Genomic DNA, 16,352 nt, shown 5'->3' with positions numbered 1-16,352 from the left:
TTTCCTTTGCTGTGCAAAAGCTTTTTTATTTTGATGAAGTCCCAATAATCATCTTTGCCTTTGTTTCCTTTGCCTTTGGAGATATGTCTAGAAGAAGGTGCTCCAGCCGAGGACACAGAGGTTCCTGCCTGTGTTCTCTTCTAGGATTTTGATGGATTCCTGTCTCACATTTAGATCGTTCATCCCTTTTGAGTGTATTTTTGTGTATGGTGTAAGAAAATGGTCCAGTTTCTTTCTTCTGCATGCGGCTGTCCATTTTTCCCAATACATTTGTTGAAGAGACTGTCTTTTTTTCCATGGGATAGTCTATCCTGCTTTGTCAAAGATCAGTTGACCACAGAATTGAGGGTCCATTTCTGGTTTCCATTGATCTGATCCATTGATCTGTATGTCTGTTTTTGTGCCAGTACCATACCATCTTGATGATTACAACATTGTAATAAATCTTGAAGTCCGGAATTGTGATGCCACCAGTTTTGGTTTCCTTTTTCAACATTCCTTTGGCTATTTGGGGTCTTTTCTGGTTCCATACAAATTTGGGATAATTTATTCAGTTCTGTGAAATAAGTTGATGGTATTTTGATAGGGATTGCATTGAATGTATAGATTGCTGTAGGTAGCAAAGACGTTTTAACAATATTTGTTCTACCAGTCCATGAGCATGGAATGTTTTTCAATTCCTTCATGTCTTCCTCAATTTCTTTTATGAGTGTCCTAGAGTTTGCTGAATACCAATCCTTTGCCTCTTTTATTAGGTTTATTTCTAGGTATCTTATGCTTTTGGGTGCAATTGTAAATGGGATCGACTCCTTAATTTCTCTTTCTTCTGTCTCATTATTAGTGTATAGAAATGCAACTGAGGGGCGCCTGGGTGGCACAGCGGTTAAGCGTCTGCCTTTGGCTCAGGGCGTGATCCTGGCGTTATGGGATCGAGCCCCACATCAGGCTCCTCCGCTATGAGCCTGCTTCTTCCTCTCCCACTCCCCCTGCTTGCATTCCCTCTCTCGCTGGCTGTCTCTATCTCTGTCAAATAAATAAATAAAATCTTTAAAAAAAAAAAAAAGAAAGAAATGCAACTGATTTCTGTGCATTGATTTTATATCCTGCCACTTTGCTGAATTCCTTTATGAGTTCTAGAAATTTTCAGGTGGAGTCTTTTGGGCTTTCCCTAGGGAGAATCATGTCATCTATAAAGAGTGAGACTCTGACTTCTTCTTTGCCAATTCGGATGCCTTTTATTTCTTTTTGTGGTCTGATTGCTGAGGCTAGGACTTCTAGTACTATGTTGAACAACAGTGGTCAGAGTTGACATCCCTGCCGTGTTCCTGACCCTAGGGGAAAAGCTCTCAGTTTTTCCCCATTAAGAATGATATTCGCTGTGGGTTTTCATAGATGGCTTTTATGATATTGAGGTATGTACCCTCTATCCCTACACTGTGAAGAGTTTTAATTAAGAAAGGATGGTGTATTTTGTCATATGCTTTTTCTGAATCTATTGAGAGGGTAATATGGTTCTTGTCTTTTCTATTAATGTAGTGTATCACATTATTTGATATGTGGGTGTTGAACCACCCTTGTAGCCCAGGAATAAATCCCACTTGGTCATGGTGAATAATCCTTTTAATGTACTGTTGCATCCTATTGGCCAGTATCTTGGTGAGAATTTTTGCATACATGTTCATCAGGAATATTGGTCTGTAATTCTCCTTTTTGTGGGGTCTTTTTCTGGTTTTGGAATCAAGGTAATGCTAGCCTCATAGAAAGAGTTTGGAAGTTTTCCTTCCATTTCTATTTTTTCAAACAGCTTCCAAAGAATAGGTATTCATTCTTCTTTCAATGTTTGGCAGAATTCCCCTGGAAAGCCATCCAGCCCTGGGCTCTTGTTTGTTGGGAGATTTTTGATTACTGCTTCAATTTCCTTGCTGATCATGGGTCTGTTCAGGTTTTCTATTTCTTCCTGTTTCAGTGTTGGTAGTTTATACTACTCTGGGAATGCGGAGTATCCCTTTCTTCCAGGTTGCCTAATTTGTTGGCATATAGTTGCTCATAATATGTTCTTATAACTGTTTGTATTTCTTCAGTGTTGGCTGTGATCTCTTCTTTTCCATTCATGATTTTATTTACTTGGGTCCTTTCTCTTTTCTTTTGATAAGTCTGGCCAGGGTTATCAATCTTATTAATTCTTTCAAAGAACCAGCTCCTAGTTCTGTTGATCTGTTCTACTGTTCTTTTGGTTTCTATTTCATTGATTTCTGCTCTAATCCTTATTATTCCTCTTCCCCTGCTGGGTTTAGGCTTTATTGGCTGTTCTTTCTACAGCTTCTTTCGGTGTAGGGTTAGGTTGCGTATTTGAGACCTTTCTTGTTTCTTGAGAAAGGCTTCTTTGCTATAAACTTCCCTCTTAGAACTGCCTTTGCTGCATCCCACAGATTTTGAACAGTTGTGTTTTCATTTTCATTTGTTTCCATGAATTTTTAAAAGTCTTCTTTAATTTCCCGGTTGACCCATTCATTCTTTAGTAGGATGCTCTTTAGACTCCATGTATTTTAGTTCTCTCCAACTTTCCTCTTGTGATTGAGTTCCAGTTTCAAAGCATTGTGCTCTGAAAATATTCAGGGAATGATCCCAATCTTTTGGTACCAGTTGAAACCTGATTTGTGACTCAGAATGTGATCTATTCTGGAGAATGTTCTATATGCACTCAAGAAGAATGTGTATTCTGTTGCTTCAGGACGGAATGCTCTGAATATATCTATGAAGTCCCTCTGGTCCAATGTGTCACTGAAAGCCCTTGTTTCCTTGTTGATCTTCTGCTTTGATGATCTGTTTGTTGAAATGAGGGAGGTGTTAAAATCCCATACTATGATTGTATTATTATGGATGTGTTTCTTTAATTTTGTTATTAATTGGTTTATATAATTGGCTGCTCCCATGTTAGGGGCATAAATATTTACAATTGTTAGATCTTCTTATTGGATAGACCCTTTAATTATAATATAGTGTCCTTCCTTGTCTCTTATTACAGTCTTTGGTTTAAGATCTAATTTGTCTGAAATAAGGATTGCCGCACCAGCTTTCTTTTGATGTCTACTAGCATGATACATGGTTTTCCACCCCTCACTCTCAATCTGGAGGTGTCTTTGGTTCTAAAATGACTTTCTTGCAGACAGCATATTGATGGGTCTTGCATCATTATCCAATCTCATACCCTGTGTCTTTTCATTGGAGCATTTAGCCCATATGCATTCAGAGTAACTATGGAAAGATATCAATTTAGTGGCATTGTATTACCTGTAAAGTCACTGTTTCTGTATATTGTCCCTGGTCCTTTCTGGTCTGTTAGTTTTGGGCTCTCTCTTTGCTGAAAGGATCCCTTTTACTATTTCTTTCAAGGCCAGTTTAGTGATCACAAATTCTTTTAGTTTCTGTTTGTCCTGAACACTTTTTATCTCTCCTATTTTGACTGACAGCCTTGCTGGAGAAAGTATTCTTGGTTGCATATTTTTCTCTTCTAGCACCCTGAATATAACATGCCAGTCCTTTCTGGCCTGCCAGATATCTGTGGCTAGGTCTTCTGCCAGTTTAATGTTTCTACCCTTGTATGTTAAGGACCTCTTGTCCTGAGCTGCTTTCAGGATTTTCTCTTTGTCTCTGAAATTTGCATGCTTCACTATTATATGTCAAGGTATTGACCTGTTTTTACTGAGTGTGAGGTGGGTTCTCTGTGCCTCCTGGACTTGAACACCTGTTTCCTTCTCCAGATTATGGAAGTTCTCCACTGTAATTAGCTCCAATGTACCTTTTGCCTGTCTCTCTTTATCCTCTTCCTCTGGGATCCCAATTATTCTAATATTGTTTTGCTTTATGGTATCACTTATTTCTCTAATTCCTCCCACATGATCTATTAGTTGTGTATCTCTTTTTTCTCAGATTCTTTATTGTCCATCATCTTGTCTTCCCTGTCACTAATTCTGTCTTCTGCCTCATTTATCCCAGCAGTTAGAACCTCCATTTTTATTGCATTTCATTGATAGCCTTTTGATTTCACCTTGATTAGTTTTTAGTTATTTTATTTCTCCAGAAAGGGGTTCTGTATTGTCATGTATGCTTTTTTTTTTTTTTTGAAGCCCAGCTGATATCTTTATAATTGTTATCCTCAGCTCTACTTCTGACATCTTACTTATATCTATACTGATTAGGTCCCTGGCAGTCAGTAATGCCTCTTGTTCTCTTTTTTGAGATGCGTTTTTCCTTCTTGTCATCCTGTCCAGATTAGAGTAGATGAATAAGAGAACAAAATACTAAAATAGCAACAACCATCCAGAGAAATGTACACTAAACAAATCAGAAGGGACCTGAAACTGAAAAAAAAAAAATTAAAAAAGAAAAGAGAGAATATAATCAGAATATAATATGCACAGAACAGAGCAATACACTGGATCCTGTGTGTATTTTGGTCTGTTTGTTAGAAAAATAGATCCCCAAACTGTAAAGAAACAAAAACTTAAATATGTACAAAAATAAAATTAAATACAATGAAAAGATAGATGTAACTGTAAAGATGAAAATTAAAAGAGAAAACAGTAAAAGAAGAAAAAGAAGGAATATAAACAAACAGGATGAACAGAACAAAACAATACAGTATATTCTGAGTGTATTTTGGTCAGTTTTTTTAGAATAAACTAAATCTCAAAATTATAAAGTAAGAAGTTTTATGTGTACGTTTTATGTATATATGTACACATATATATGTACAAAAATAAAAGTAAATACATTGAAAGGATAGAATGTATCTGTAAAGATGAAATTTTAAAAAGGGTGTAAGGAAAAAAAAAAGAAGAAGAAGAAGAAAAAAAAGAGTGAATATGATCCATCAGGTGAGGAGTCCAGAGCCATACATTAGATTCCAGGTCTATTTTGGTCTGTTTGTTAGAAGTAAAATTGTAAAATTGTAAAGAATTAAGAATTTAAAAAAAGAATTGATAAAATAAGAGATTGGTTGAAAAAGGAAAGAGAAAGAAAATTAAAATGTAAAGACTAAGGAATTACGGGGGGGAAAAACATGAATTCTATATACTATTTTCCCCTTGCACTGGAGTTTTGCAGTTCTCTGTGATCAGTAAACTTGGTCTTAGCTGGATGTTCTTGCTGATCTTTTGGGGGAGGGGCCTGTGGTGTTGATTCTCAAGTATATTTGCCCCAGATGGAGTTGCACCCCCCTTGCCAGGGGGCCAGCCTAAGTTCCAGTGACTCTGGATTGCTCTATGTGGCTTTTGTTCCCTGAAGGCTTTCTGTGCTGCTTTAGAAGACGAGAATGAAAATGGCTGCCTCCCAATCTCCAGCCCTGGAGCTGAGATCTTGGGGCCCTACTCAGTGCACCCTCAGGGAAAAGTAGTCAATCACTTGTATCTCCCTGGTCTTCATCCACACTCTGTGCTTACCAAGCCTGTGACCGACTATTTCTATCTCAGGCTTGTGAACCCACTTTGAGTCTCCAAATCCTGCAGACTCATGTGGCTCACACCAGCACTGCAAGTCCCAGGGGAAGAAGAGGGTCTCACCTATTCTGCTGCTTGCTGGGCCCCTGCTTGGAGAGCAGTTGCCCGACCTAGCCCTGGTTCATGGTATATGGCATCCCTGAGCTGAAAGCCTGCTCATGGGCTTGCTGATTGCAGCTGTCTTCCCCACTCTGATGCCTGGGGACTCTGTTGCACTCAGGCATTCCTGGTCTTCTTGTGACCTTGGGGATCCTGAGACCACACTGTCCCACCTAGGATTCTGCCCTGCTTCACCACCTGAGTGCCTTTTAGGCAGGGGCATTCCTCACCGGAACCAACTTATGAAAATTCTGATTTTGTGCTCCGCTGCTATTTTGCTTTCCAGTAGCTGGCTTATGGAGGCTCCCTTCCCCCATGGTTTGTCTTCCAATATATCACCTCGGATTCACTTCTCTGCACCTCCTACTTTGCAGAAAGTGGTTACTTTTCTATTTGTACAGTTTCAGCTATTTTTTTCTTAGATATCTGTTTGAGTTTGCAGTGTTCAGAATGATTTGATAGCTATCTAGCTGAATTCCTGGGACCAGATGAAATTATGGTCTCCTACTCCTCTACCATCTTGGATTCAGAGCCTGAGAAAGAAAATTTTAAGCAGGCTCCATGCCCAGAGTGGAGCCCCATTCAGGGCTCAATCTTGTGAGGTAGATTTAATTATCATCCTCATTTTGCAGATAATGTCACTGAGAAAGTCTGAGACAGGTAAAATGAATTGGGTTTTAAACCAGCCATCTGACTCATCTGACTTTAAATCCTGAATTTTTCTCATAGTAATGTGGAGAGCATGGGCAAGAAGTCAGGCTCCTAGAACCTGCCAACTTGTTTACATGTTTTATTTTTCAATTATGTGACATTGGTTCTTTATGGGTTTTTGGACTTGTCTATTATAATAAATAATTCATAGAGTTGTATATTTTTTTCCATTGGCTATTTGTTCCTGTGAACTAATTATGCTACATAAAGTCATCCTTACAGCTGTTTAAATTATCCAACCAATCCAAATTCTTGTTTAGCTTCTTACAAGGTCCTGCTTGACTTAGAAAAAAATGGGTGTTCCATTTCTTTCACTATATTTAGCAGCCTGGAATGGTAACTTCTACCTGAACTTTGGGACTTTGGCTCAAAGCCAATGTGGTTACACAAGGGAAGGGTAAAGTGGCTGGATCAAGGTTGTATTTTGTGTCAGCCATTTTTATAAGGGCAGTGTTTGGAGAAGAATGTTGCAACATGGCTGGAGGAAATGTTGGGTTGTGCGCATACTTGGCGTGGTTTGCTATGATTTTACTCATTTTCTCCCCAGTAGGCTGTCTTTATGAGCTTGTCTTTTGGATACTTGCAACTCTAAAATAGAGTTCTGTGAAAGGTGGCATGTTCTGTGCTTAAACCTGTGGCAAATTATCAACACTGCTCCTCTTTTTAAATTCCAAGAAAATATACTAGGCACCAAGGAAAAACTGGCTGGCATTTCTTCTGCTTGTGATATGATCATTGTATTCCTTGACTGGAAGAGATTTTGAGAGGTCAGCTTGTTCTTTCTACCTTGCCCTCATCTTCTTGAAGTGGATCCATTAAAAACATCCTCAGAAAAGGCATCACATTTTATTAAACCCCTAAAGAGAGTCCAACTTCTTTTTATTATTAATTCTAGTGTTTATCAATTTAGACTGTGTTTAAATAACAGGAAAAAAGCTGATGATGACAAGGTTGACTAACTCTGTAGTCCTCTTCCTATTTGTTTTGGCCCAATACGTAGCCAGTTGAATTGACTATGTAAACATGAGCTATGCACATGGATGAAAATACTGGACTGGATTATGTGACAGTCAGGTGAAAGACATAACCATATTATCAGCAAATTCATCCTTTACCTAATTTCAATCCCTGAGGGTACAATTCAAGTAAACCTCTTCTGAAACTGCTGTAAATGGAGGTTTTGCTATTTGCTGTATAAGAAACCTCCATATGTACTGGAAAATAAGAGAAAGAAATTCTGGACCCTTAGAATAAATCATCAGAGAATTTTTTGCTGCTCAAGTCATCCTAGGGACCTAAGTTGCTCACTAAATATGAAATTGCTTATAAACAATTTAGGACAAAACCCAACAGTTCTAAGAATTTGGTAAAAATTAGCTATTATTTAGAGAAAGCAGTCCTGGGGTTTAAAATGAGCCCTCCACACAGAGGAGGACAAAGGAAGGTAATAGATGAGACAAGGTGATAGGAGCAGAACCAAGCCATTAGTCTGATCATTTCTGCTGAACAATTGTCATAACTTTAGGGAAGAGACATCCTCAGTCACTACCCAAACATACCTCTGTGTAATACTTCAGTGTTGTTTCCATTTCATTTAAACACCTACTAATCTGTTTCCGATTTATCCACAGTTGACCTTATCATTCTCAAATCTTCTTGTGGCAGGCTTAAGATCCTACTCCATTACCATGGGAAGCAGAAGTGTCTGAATCAGAATGCCTCTACCATCTGAGTGAAGGGCTATTCCTGGTTGGGGAATAGCAGATGCCTAAAGTATCTGACCAGATCAAATGAGGTGAGAACCCCACGCTAGCACTCTGAGCAGGGCAGCGGCATTGATCCCATTAGAACTGGCAAAAGGATGCAGCTCTTGGGGAACATTCCCACCAGTGGACTCCTTTGGCAGTCTTTTACGTGTGTTCAAGCAGATGAGTCAAACAGATTACCAAAATTATCCAGGACACTTAAAAAAATACAATATCCTATGCCCTATTATCTGATATTCTGATCTTGTAAGTTTGAGATAGGACCCCTGACAATGTTTTATAAGCTTTGTAGATGATTCTTGGAGACTTTCCTTCAAGTAATTGAGCTTTTCCAAAGGAATCATTTATCTTGAATAAATGGGGGAAACTCTTTGAGCTTTAACAGTTTGCTCACCTATCTTAAAATGTAATATTTTACAGGGCTTTGGACAGCTCTGATTTAGTTCTATAATTAGCCCTTATTGAATTAGTTATATCTGCAGCAAAGTTCATGGAGGACACCCAGGTCTTTATTGGGATTTCCAAGTAGGACAGGCTCTTCTTAAATCACCCTCAGTTTCTGAGATGTGAGTTGGTGGTCTGTGTGAGGGGTTAAAGTGCCTGATTAGCCCATCTTCCCAGGACCCCCACTGCAGAATCAGCTTTTTTTTTTTTTTCCCCAAAGTCCTACCCTGGCCTGGAAGTAGATCATTGACTTACTCTTTATTCTCATGAGCCTGGCATGAGTCCTACCGCACACAGGTTATATTTGGTGTGCTAGATGTGAGTGCTGTGTGACCTCTCTTTTGGAGTCTCTTCTTCTCCTTACATGCTGACTTCTGCCTTATTTACCAGTGTAACTTTCCACTTCTTCACTTGATCTGCAGCCTACCTTGAGTCTTTGCCCACTACTCCAGCCCCCTGCCTTACTGCCTGGCTCTTGCCTCTTTTTTCCTGTGGCCTGTTCTCTGGACCCTACTGCCTAATCCTGCAGTGCACGGAGTAGCATATCTTGTGGAGCCAACAGTGACTCCCCAGACTTAAACTGCCTTGGTTGGAAGCTGGCTCCAGCACCTTCTAGCTGGGTGAGTTTGCACAAATGACCTAACTACTCCTTAGTTTCTTTACCTTATTTTCTTCATCTTTCTTCTCTTAGTTTCTTCATCCATAAAACAGAGAAATAATAGTACCTACCTCACAGAATTGTAAGAATTAAGGTAACACATGTAAAATACTTAGAAAGTATTTAATAAGTGGAAGCTACTCTCATGATTTTTACTGGCTTACTTGGAGCCATGAAACCATTGCCTGCTTGGTTTCAAATTTTGTCTGCTACATGAAGTTTAGTTCACCACATCCTTTGGACATTGCCTCTTGTGCTGCCTGGTACATGAGTTCCCAGCTGCTTATCCCTCCCCTGCCCCTGCAGTGTCAGTGGTGTTTCTAGGGATCCTGTGCAACACTTGCCCAACCAGCCTCATTTATGACAATTCATTCTTTTCAATTTTCTTGCCTTTTTTTTGACTGAACTGACCAAGTTCCTCAACTTCATATAGGCTTTAATTTCTGATCACTTGGTCATCTTCCTGCCTCCACTTCAAACATTTTCCAAATTCTTTTCTCATTTAGTTGATTAAACCCAATACGGTTTACAAAGGTTTAGAAACTAGGCTGAGGATTCAAAGATTATCTTGAGGTCCCTATATGCTCTCCCCGAGTCTCCATTCAGGATCATGCTAAAGTGTTGAACCTCAGAATGCAACTATTCTCTGGCTGCTGACATGCTCTCACTCACACTGAAAATTTTCTTTGTCTTGTTATACTATTTTGCAAAATCTAATAAGATCTCAAGAAACTGCTGATCTATTATCATGGAGGGCTTAGTGGTGGGTTGCCTCTTTTTTGATGGTGAAGATAAGGAAATGATGATGGGACAAGAAGAGAAAGAATATTGCTATTTATTCAGTAAATATTTAATTAGTACCTATTTTGTGCCAGGCATTGCTCTAGGTGCTTAGGAGAATATGAATGAATAAAACAGACACAGATCTGTCATGGACATTTTCCATCAAAGGTGGACACAAAATCAGTAGTTGTATTTTAATAAAAAATATTTTGATTAAAATTTAGAGGGATGTATTAGAGTTTAAACAGATATCAAAGTTTTGGAATTATGACATTTTATAACATGCTTAGCAAAATACAGGTGTTATTAGTGATATTTGAATTAATAAACAATAAATATAATAAATAACAAAGGTAATCAGCCTTTACCTTGATATTTTTCACATTTTCAAAAGCTAAACTGGATAATGAAAGGCATGCAATTTTATCCTGGTGATCTAGAATCTTCTAGAAAATGTTGATGAGGCTGTGAGGCTGTAAGGTAAATTGTGTATGGCAAAATTAACAAATACTGTTCTGCAGTGATCAGTCATCCTCTAAGAGGGATTGGCAGTCTTCTGGATTAAAAAATCAGATCTTCATTTATTACAATTTTCTGCATAGTAGCAGGGGTGATGTCCCTGTACGGGAAGAGGTAAAGGTGCTGGCGGTGAGAGCGTTGAGAGGGCAGGCATGACAGTGGCTTAAAGATCATATTCTCTACACGTCTACGCAAGGCTGTCTGGTGGGCGTAAGGGTTATTTCAGGACATTCTGGGGGCAGCAAAACTGACAGAAGATACGGAAAAGGGAGGGTAGTTTTCCCCCAGCCTTTAAAAATAGAAATCACATGGGGAAGAGTCACATCTTAATTCTTTATAAACTAACATTTTAATATCATGGAAAAGAAAATTACATAAAACCGTGTTTTAAAATGGTTCTGATATTTTAGTATATTTAAATTACATGTTAAAATATTTAAAAAATAAAGCACAGCTCTTAAAAGAAATAGAGTGGAAATTTAGAAATTCGGAGCTAATTCAACAAACTGTATTTGAAAATCCAGACTGTATTTAGCATTTTTTCAAAGCTCTGGGAGTGCAATAGTTGCTAAGATACATCTCTAGTTCTCAAAGAACTCACAATATAGTAGAGGGTGAGGGTGACACACACAACACCAAATGAACACTATTCATTGTTGTAGATGGTATCAGATTATATCCCCTCAAGTTACTGTGGAGGAGGGTGGGCTGGTTCTGGGAAATTTTATTATCAACTTTTCTTTCTTTCTCTTTTCACCCTTGTGCTTCTGTGATTTTATGGTTTAATTATAAGTGTGGCTTTGTTTGCAAATCATCTCAAATCCTTTTGAGAAGGAAAAAAAAAATGTCCTTAATCAGTAAAGATAATCCTCTGATAAAGTAAAATTTGGATAAAAAAAGGAGACAAGAAATCAAAGTTAGAATAATCTTAAACCATTATGTATAAAACACCCCTCAAACAAATAGGCTGTTTGGAAGAAAATCTCAGAGTGAATTTGCTGGAGGGCTTGTCAAAGGTCCTGCTTCCTGATTCAAAGCGATTATCACTGGGGGATTTCCTTATATTCAGCAGTCTTCTGTTCTTTTTACTCTAGTTGAGTAAAGGATCACAAAGAATCAGGTCAGCATTGGGAAGAGAGGAAAACTGTGAAGAAGGAGGATTCTCCAGATGGAAACACTGGCAAAATTCTAGTTCTGGGGGATTATAAGAGGGGAGATAGGGGGCCTGCCAAGGTAATTAGGAAGAAGATGGTTAAAACCTTGGATCCTACATCTGATCCCAGGATTAGGTTGAAGAGGCAAGCTTTTACTCAGTAGCTCCAAAATACGATCAGATGAGTATAGCCTAAATGTTTCCAATTCTAAAAGTCAAGATAGGGCGAAATTTTGTTTGGGCTGAAGAAGCAACACTGCATTAAATTAAACAAGTAATGACAGAAATTAAAGAGTCATACGGTGGAAGGCACCACTTTATTTGCATGGGTTTGCATTTCTTTAAATCTTATTTTATGCAGTTTTAAAACTATATTTTGTATTTATAATTAGCAATGTTAATGAGTAATTTTCTATTTGTATTGTTACATTAGTAAAAGCTTCTTTTATACAAAAAAGAAAAACCAACTCAGTTGTAAACTAAATAATCCGAGAGATGTGTCTGGTGAAAACTAGCTGGAATTCATAACATAACTGAGGACTCCATTGTGTCTTCTAGTATCAAGGACACAAATTGCAAGCATAGCAATCCCATTCAAGAAGATTTAACCAGCCTTGTAAATCCAAACCTACTGAGTAATGGTAAACAGCAAATCATGGCAGGGATTGGCTGGCAACCACTTTAAGTCAAGAATGGAGCATACTACATTGTCATTGCTTACTCCCATTTGGTGATAAATTTTTTGTGTAGGGACTGTATTTGACTTAGCATTGAATCCCTGGAGCTTGAAAGTATGGGATGCATAGTTGGTATTTGAGGACAATTATGAAATGAATTAGAAACGAGGGTGAGAAGTGAGGAGGGAAGCCAAAAGGGATATATGAGGATCTCAAAATCGAACTGAATTTGTTTTCCAAATTTGCCTAGAATCTTCCTTGGCTTTTCCTATGAGCCATAGATAGTTTACTTCATCTAAAAGGGCTTATTAGGTGCCAAAGAGAATCTTAATTTTAGTTTTCAAACTGTAGATTTGTCTTTCCCTTGACAGCATGTTTCTTAACAACAATGATAGTAATTTTGTAGATTCTTTGCAGTCTTAGAATTAAGACTTCAGGGCCACTATGTGAGATCTCCAACCAAAATATATTTTCTATCACCTCAAATGTACCTAATCAAGTAAGACTGTTGTCTTCAGGGAATCCTTGACATTCAGGCCCATCTATTTAATAGAGAGTGGGTAATAATAGCTCCTTTATAAAATCGCCTATTTAATTCACCTCAATTAAGTGAGAATAACAAACAAGAGTTTTAACCACAGAGATAAAGTAACTGAATTGCAAAGCCAAGGATGAGTGCAACTTAATGGATTTGCTTTAGGAAAGGCTTAGGAAGGCCCACTAGAACAGGCAACTGCAAAAATACAAAGTGGGATTTTGTAAAGAATCTTCTCCTTAAGGATTAAGGATTAGTGCTTTGAAAATATGATAGCACACAGAAAAATAGCATTAGAAACTGAAAAAAAGAAAAAGAAAAAAAAAAGCATTTTCTAAAACAGCCATTCTCAGCCAGAGTGCAAAAGACACCTTTCAGCTGGAGTGGCTTTTACCATTGCCTGGTGCCAGGTTGCTGTAGCATTGGCAGGCGGCTTCACACAGCTTCTTTCCTTCAGGAATGCCAGCAGGGAGAAGCTTGCAGAGCATGTCTGCACAGGCGACCAGAAAACTCAGGTTCTAAGAGCTAAATAAGGAGATTGATTCTAAGATTCCTTCTTAGTCAATCCTTGATGACTCTAGAGACAGTGGTAGCCCTGTTGGTTTCATTATGTGATTTAAAAGAATGTACTGAAGAACATCCTAATAGGATCACATGACTGACTATACACATTATACTGCAAGATAAAGTCAGTTTTTCTCACGCTTGGTCATCATCAGTCTATTTCATGTAATACTGCTAGTCAGACTTCTTAGGTCCTCCTAGAATTTCAGTGAACAATTCTAGACATCCAAGAAACATTTTTTTAATAAAGGTACTATTTTTTAATAGCAAGCATATGAAAATAAAAGCAGTTTGACCATCACCTCTTGGTGGCAAAGTTACAACATTTTTAGACAGTAAATAAACAGAAGGTTGTTTTAAGGAGCAGTAAACCTAGGCAAGGAGACAGTCTGGAGATAAATGCAAGAGCAGGAGGGATGGTAGAAAGGGAGGAGAACATCCTCCTGGGTGGGATATCCTCCAACACTGTGACTCCAAGCATAGTCTTTTGTATTTATGAGAAACACCAGGGGAAGGTGTTAAAAAGGCAAGTTCAAAGCCCAGAACAAAGAGGTTCTGATTCTGTAGGCTTGTGTGGTACCTAGAAAATCTGTATTTCTAACAAATTTCCCTGGGATTCCAGCACAGATGGTCACTGGACTACACTTTCAGGCACCTCTGCCACTGATATGAAGATCTGGCAAAGGAAGGCTCTGTTTACTGAATAAAATCTATTGAAACATATGGGAAGGGAAGGAAAAATAAAATAAGATTAAAACAGAGAGGGAGGCAAACCATAAGGACTCTTAACTATCGGAAACAAACTGAGGGTTGCTGGAGGGGAGGTGGTTGGGGGGATGGGGTAACTGGGTGATGGGCATTAAGGAGGGCACGTGATGTGATGAGCACTGGGTGTTATATGCAACTGATGAATTACTAAATTCTGCCTCTGAAACTAATAATACACTATATATTAATTAATTGAATTTAAAATAATCTATTGAAGAAGTGGGTCATGAAAGGCTTCCTGTTTGGGTCTAGCGGAAGGAAGTTCCCTGCTGGAGACATGACTAATTGTAGAACCCAAGCCCTCCTCTTCCTAACTTTATCCGTGTTCTAGTCACACTGAGCTCCTTGCTTTTTCCCAAAACTCACTGTACACTTCACCACTTCAGTCTTTACTATGCTCTTTTTCTCTGTACAGGTTTCAGAATCTGAAAGGCTGTGTTTGGATTCTAGCTTCAGGCGTGTGCTAGTTTGGTAACCTCAGGCAAGTGATTCACAATCTGGCACTCAGTGTCCTCAGGTATATAAGGGGTAATGTAGTACCTGTCTTCTGGGGTTATTGTGACAATTACAAGAGAAATGCCCTGTGTAAAATATACGGCACAGGGAAAGAATTTAGCAGACATTCAGTACATTATCACAACTACTGTTGTTACTCTTTTGGGGCGGGGGGCAGGACTGGAGCACTTCCTTTTCTCTTCCAAAACTTAGTTACTCTTTGTAGCATTCCTTGATGAGCCTTCCTTAATACCATCATGAATTACTCACCAACCTGCACTCTCATAGTACTTAAACATATCTCTTTGTGTCCCTTTTGACATTTGTTTTTAGTTTGTTCCCTGTTTCTCGAGTGAACTGTAAACTCAAAAACAAACAAATAACAAAAACAAACTTGTCTTTTCCCCCTTCTGTGGTTTTAGCGTCTTACACATAATTCTAGTTAAGGCAAGGTGTTTGCTTATGTGTTTGGCACTGTTCTAAGCACTTTTAATGTATTTACTCATTTAACCTCAAAACAACCCCATTAAGTAGGTATTGCCATTATCTCCATTTTCTAGATGGGAAATTGGAACACAGTGAGGTTAAGGAACTTGTCCAAGGGCACACTGCTAAGCAGTAGACCTGTAATTTGAACCGAGGCAATGTGGTTCCAGGATTCAAGCCTTAGCAGACCCTCAGTGAATGCTCCAATAAATTGTATTACATTGTGAATGCATCGACTTAAGGTGAAGTCCTTCCTCTTCAGAAAATGGGGTTCTGAAGATGACAAAGGAGCAAGTTAAATCATTGTTCAGTTTCCTGATACATCTTATTAAATTAAAAAAATAATACCAAAACAAATCACAGGTATAAAATATTTAGTGTGTTCCTTCTGAAAGGAAACTTCAAATCTATTATGAAATTGTGATGACAAGTGTTTAGCTTATTTCAAAGAGCAAGATTTTGTAGAATAGCATAGTAAAGACTTCCTGACATTGACATTCCTTTTTTTAGCTTTATTGAGGTATAATTTACATATAATAAACTTGCTCATCTAAGTGTACAGTTTGAGAATTTTTGTAATTATGTATAGATGCATAACTTCCAGCATAATCAAGATACAGAAAAATTCCATCACCCTAGAAAGTACCCATATGCCCCTTGCAGTTAATCCTCAACTCTGACCCCTGGCTTCAGGCAACCATCGATCTGCTTTTTGTCACTATAGCTTTATCTTTTCCAGAGTGTCATGTAAGTGGAATTATACAATACAGTAGTCTTTTGTGTCTGGATCGTTTGCTTAGAATAAAGCTTTTGAAATTTATCTGTGGTGGTGTTGTTTGAGTTTTATTTTTATTTAACTTTAAAAAACGGAGTATAATTAACATTGGGTTATATTGGTTTCAGGTGTATAACATAATGATTCAAAAATTCTATACATTACCCATTGCTCATCTTGATAATTTACTTTTAAACCCCTTTATCTATTTTACCCATCCTTCAACCCACCTCCTCTCTGGCAACTACTGGTTTGTTCTATGTATTTAAGAGTCTGGTTTTTTGTCTCGTTTTCTTTGTGTGTTCATTTGTTTTGTTTCGTTAATTCCACGTATGAATGAAATCATATGGTATTTGTCTTTCTCTGACTGATATATTTCATTTAGCATTATACCCTCTAGGTCCACCCATCGTTGTTGCAA

At 38.1% G+C, this 16,352-nt stretch overlaps 1 long non-coding RNA gene across 6 annotated transcripts in view; it reads left to right on the top strand.

Annotated features, from left to right (window-relative positions):
- LOC148110039 (uncharacterized) overlaps window positions 1-16,352 on the top strand; it is a 322,676-nt gene that overhangs the window by 138,151 nt on the left and 168,173 nt on the right. For 4 of the 6 annotated variants that reach the window (XR_015724384.1, XR_015724383.1, XR_015724386.1 and 1 more), the window contains exon 7: window positions 7,974-8,103. The exons of the other annotated variants lie outside the window; for them this stretch is intronic. This is a non-coding gene — a long non-coding RNA (uncharacterized LOC148110039). The remainder of the gene's footprint in view (window positions 1-7,973; window positions 8,104-16,352) is intronic. 6 annotated transcript variants of the gene reach the window in all.

Source organism: Ursus americanus, chromosome 5 (genome assembly GCF_024610735.1).
Source record: "Ursus americanus isolate L20-20 chromosome 5, mUrsAme1.1.p, whole genome shotgun sequence".
Classification (NCBI taxonomy): domain Eukaryota; kingdom Metazoa; phylum Chordata; class Mammalia; order Carnivora; family Ursidae; genus Ursus; species Ursus americanus.
This window is presented reverse-complemented; position numbering and strand designations above follow the sequence as displayed.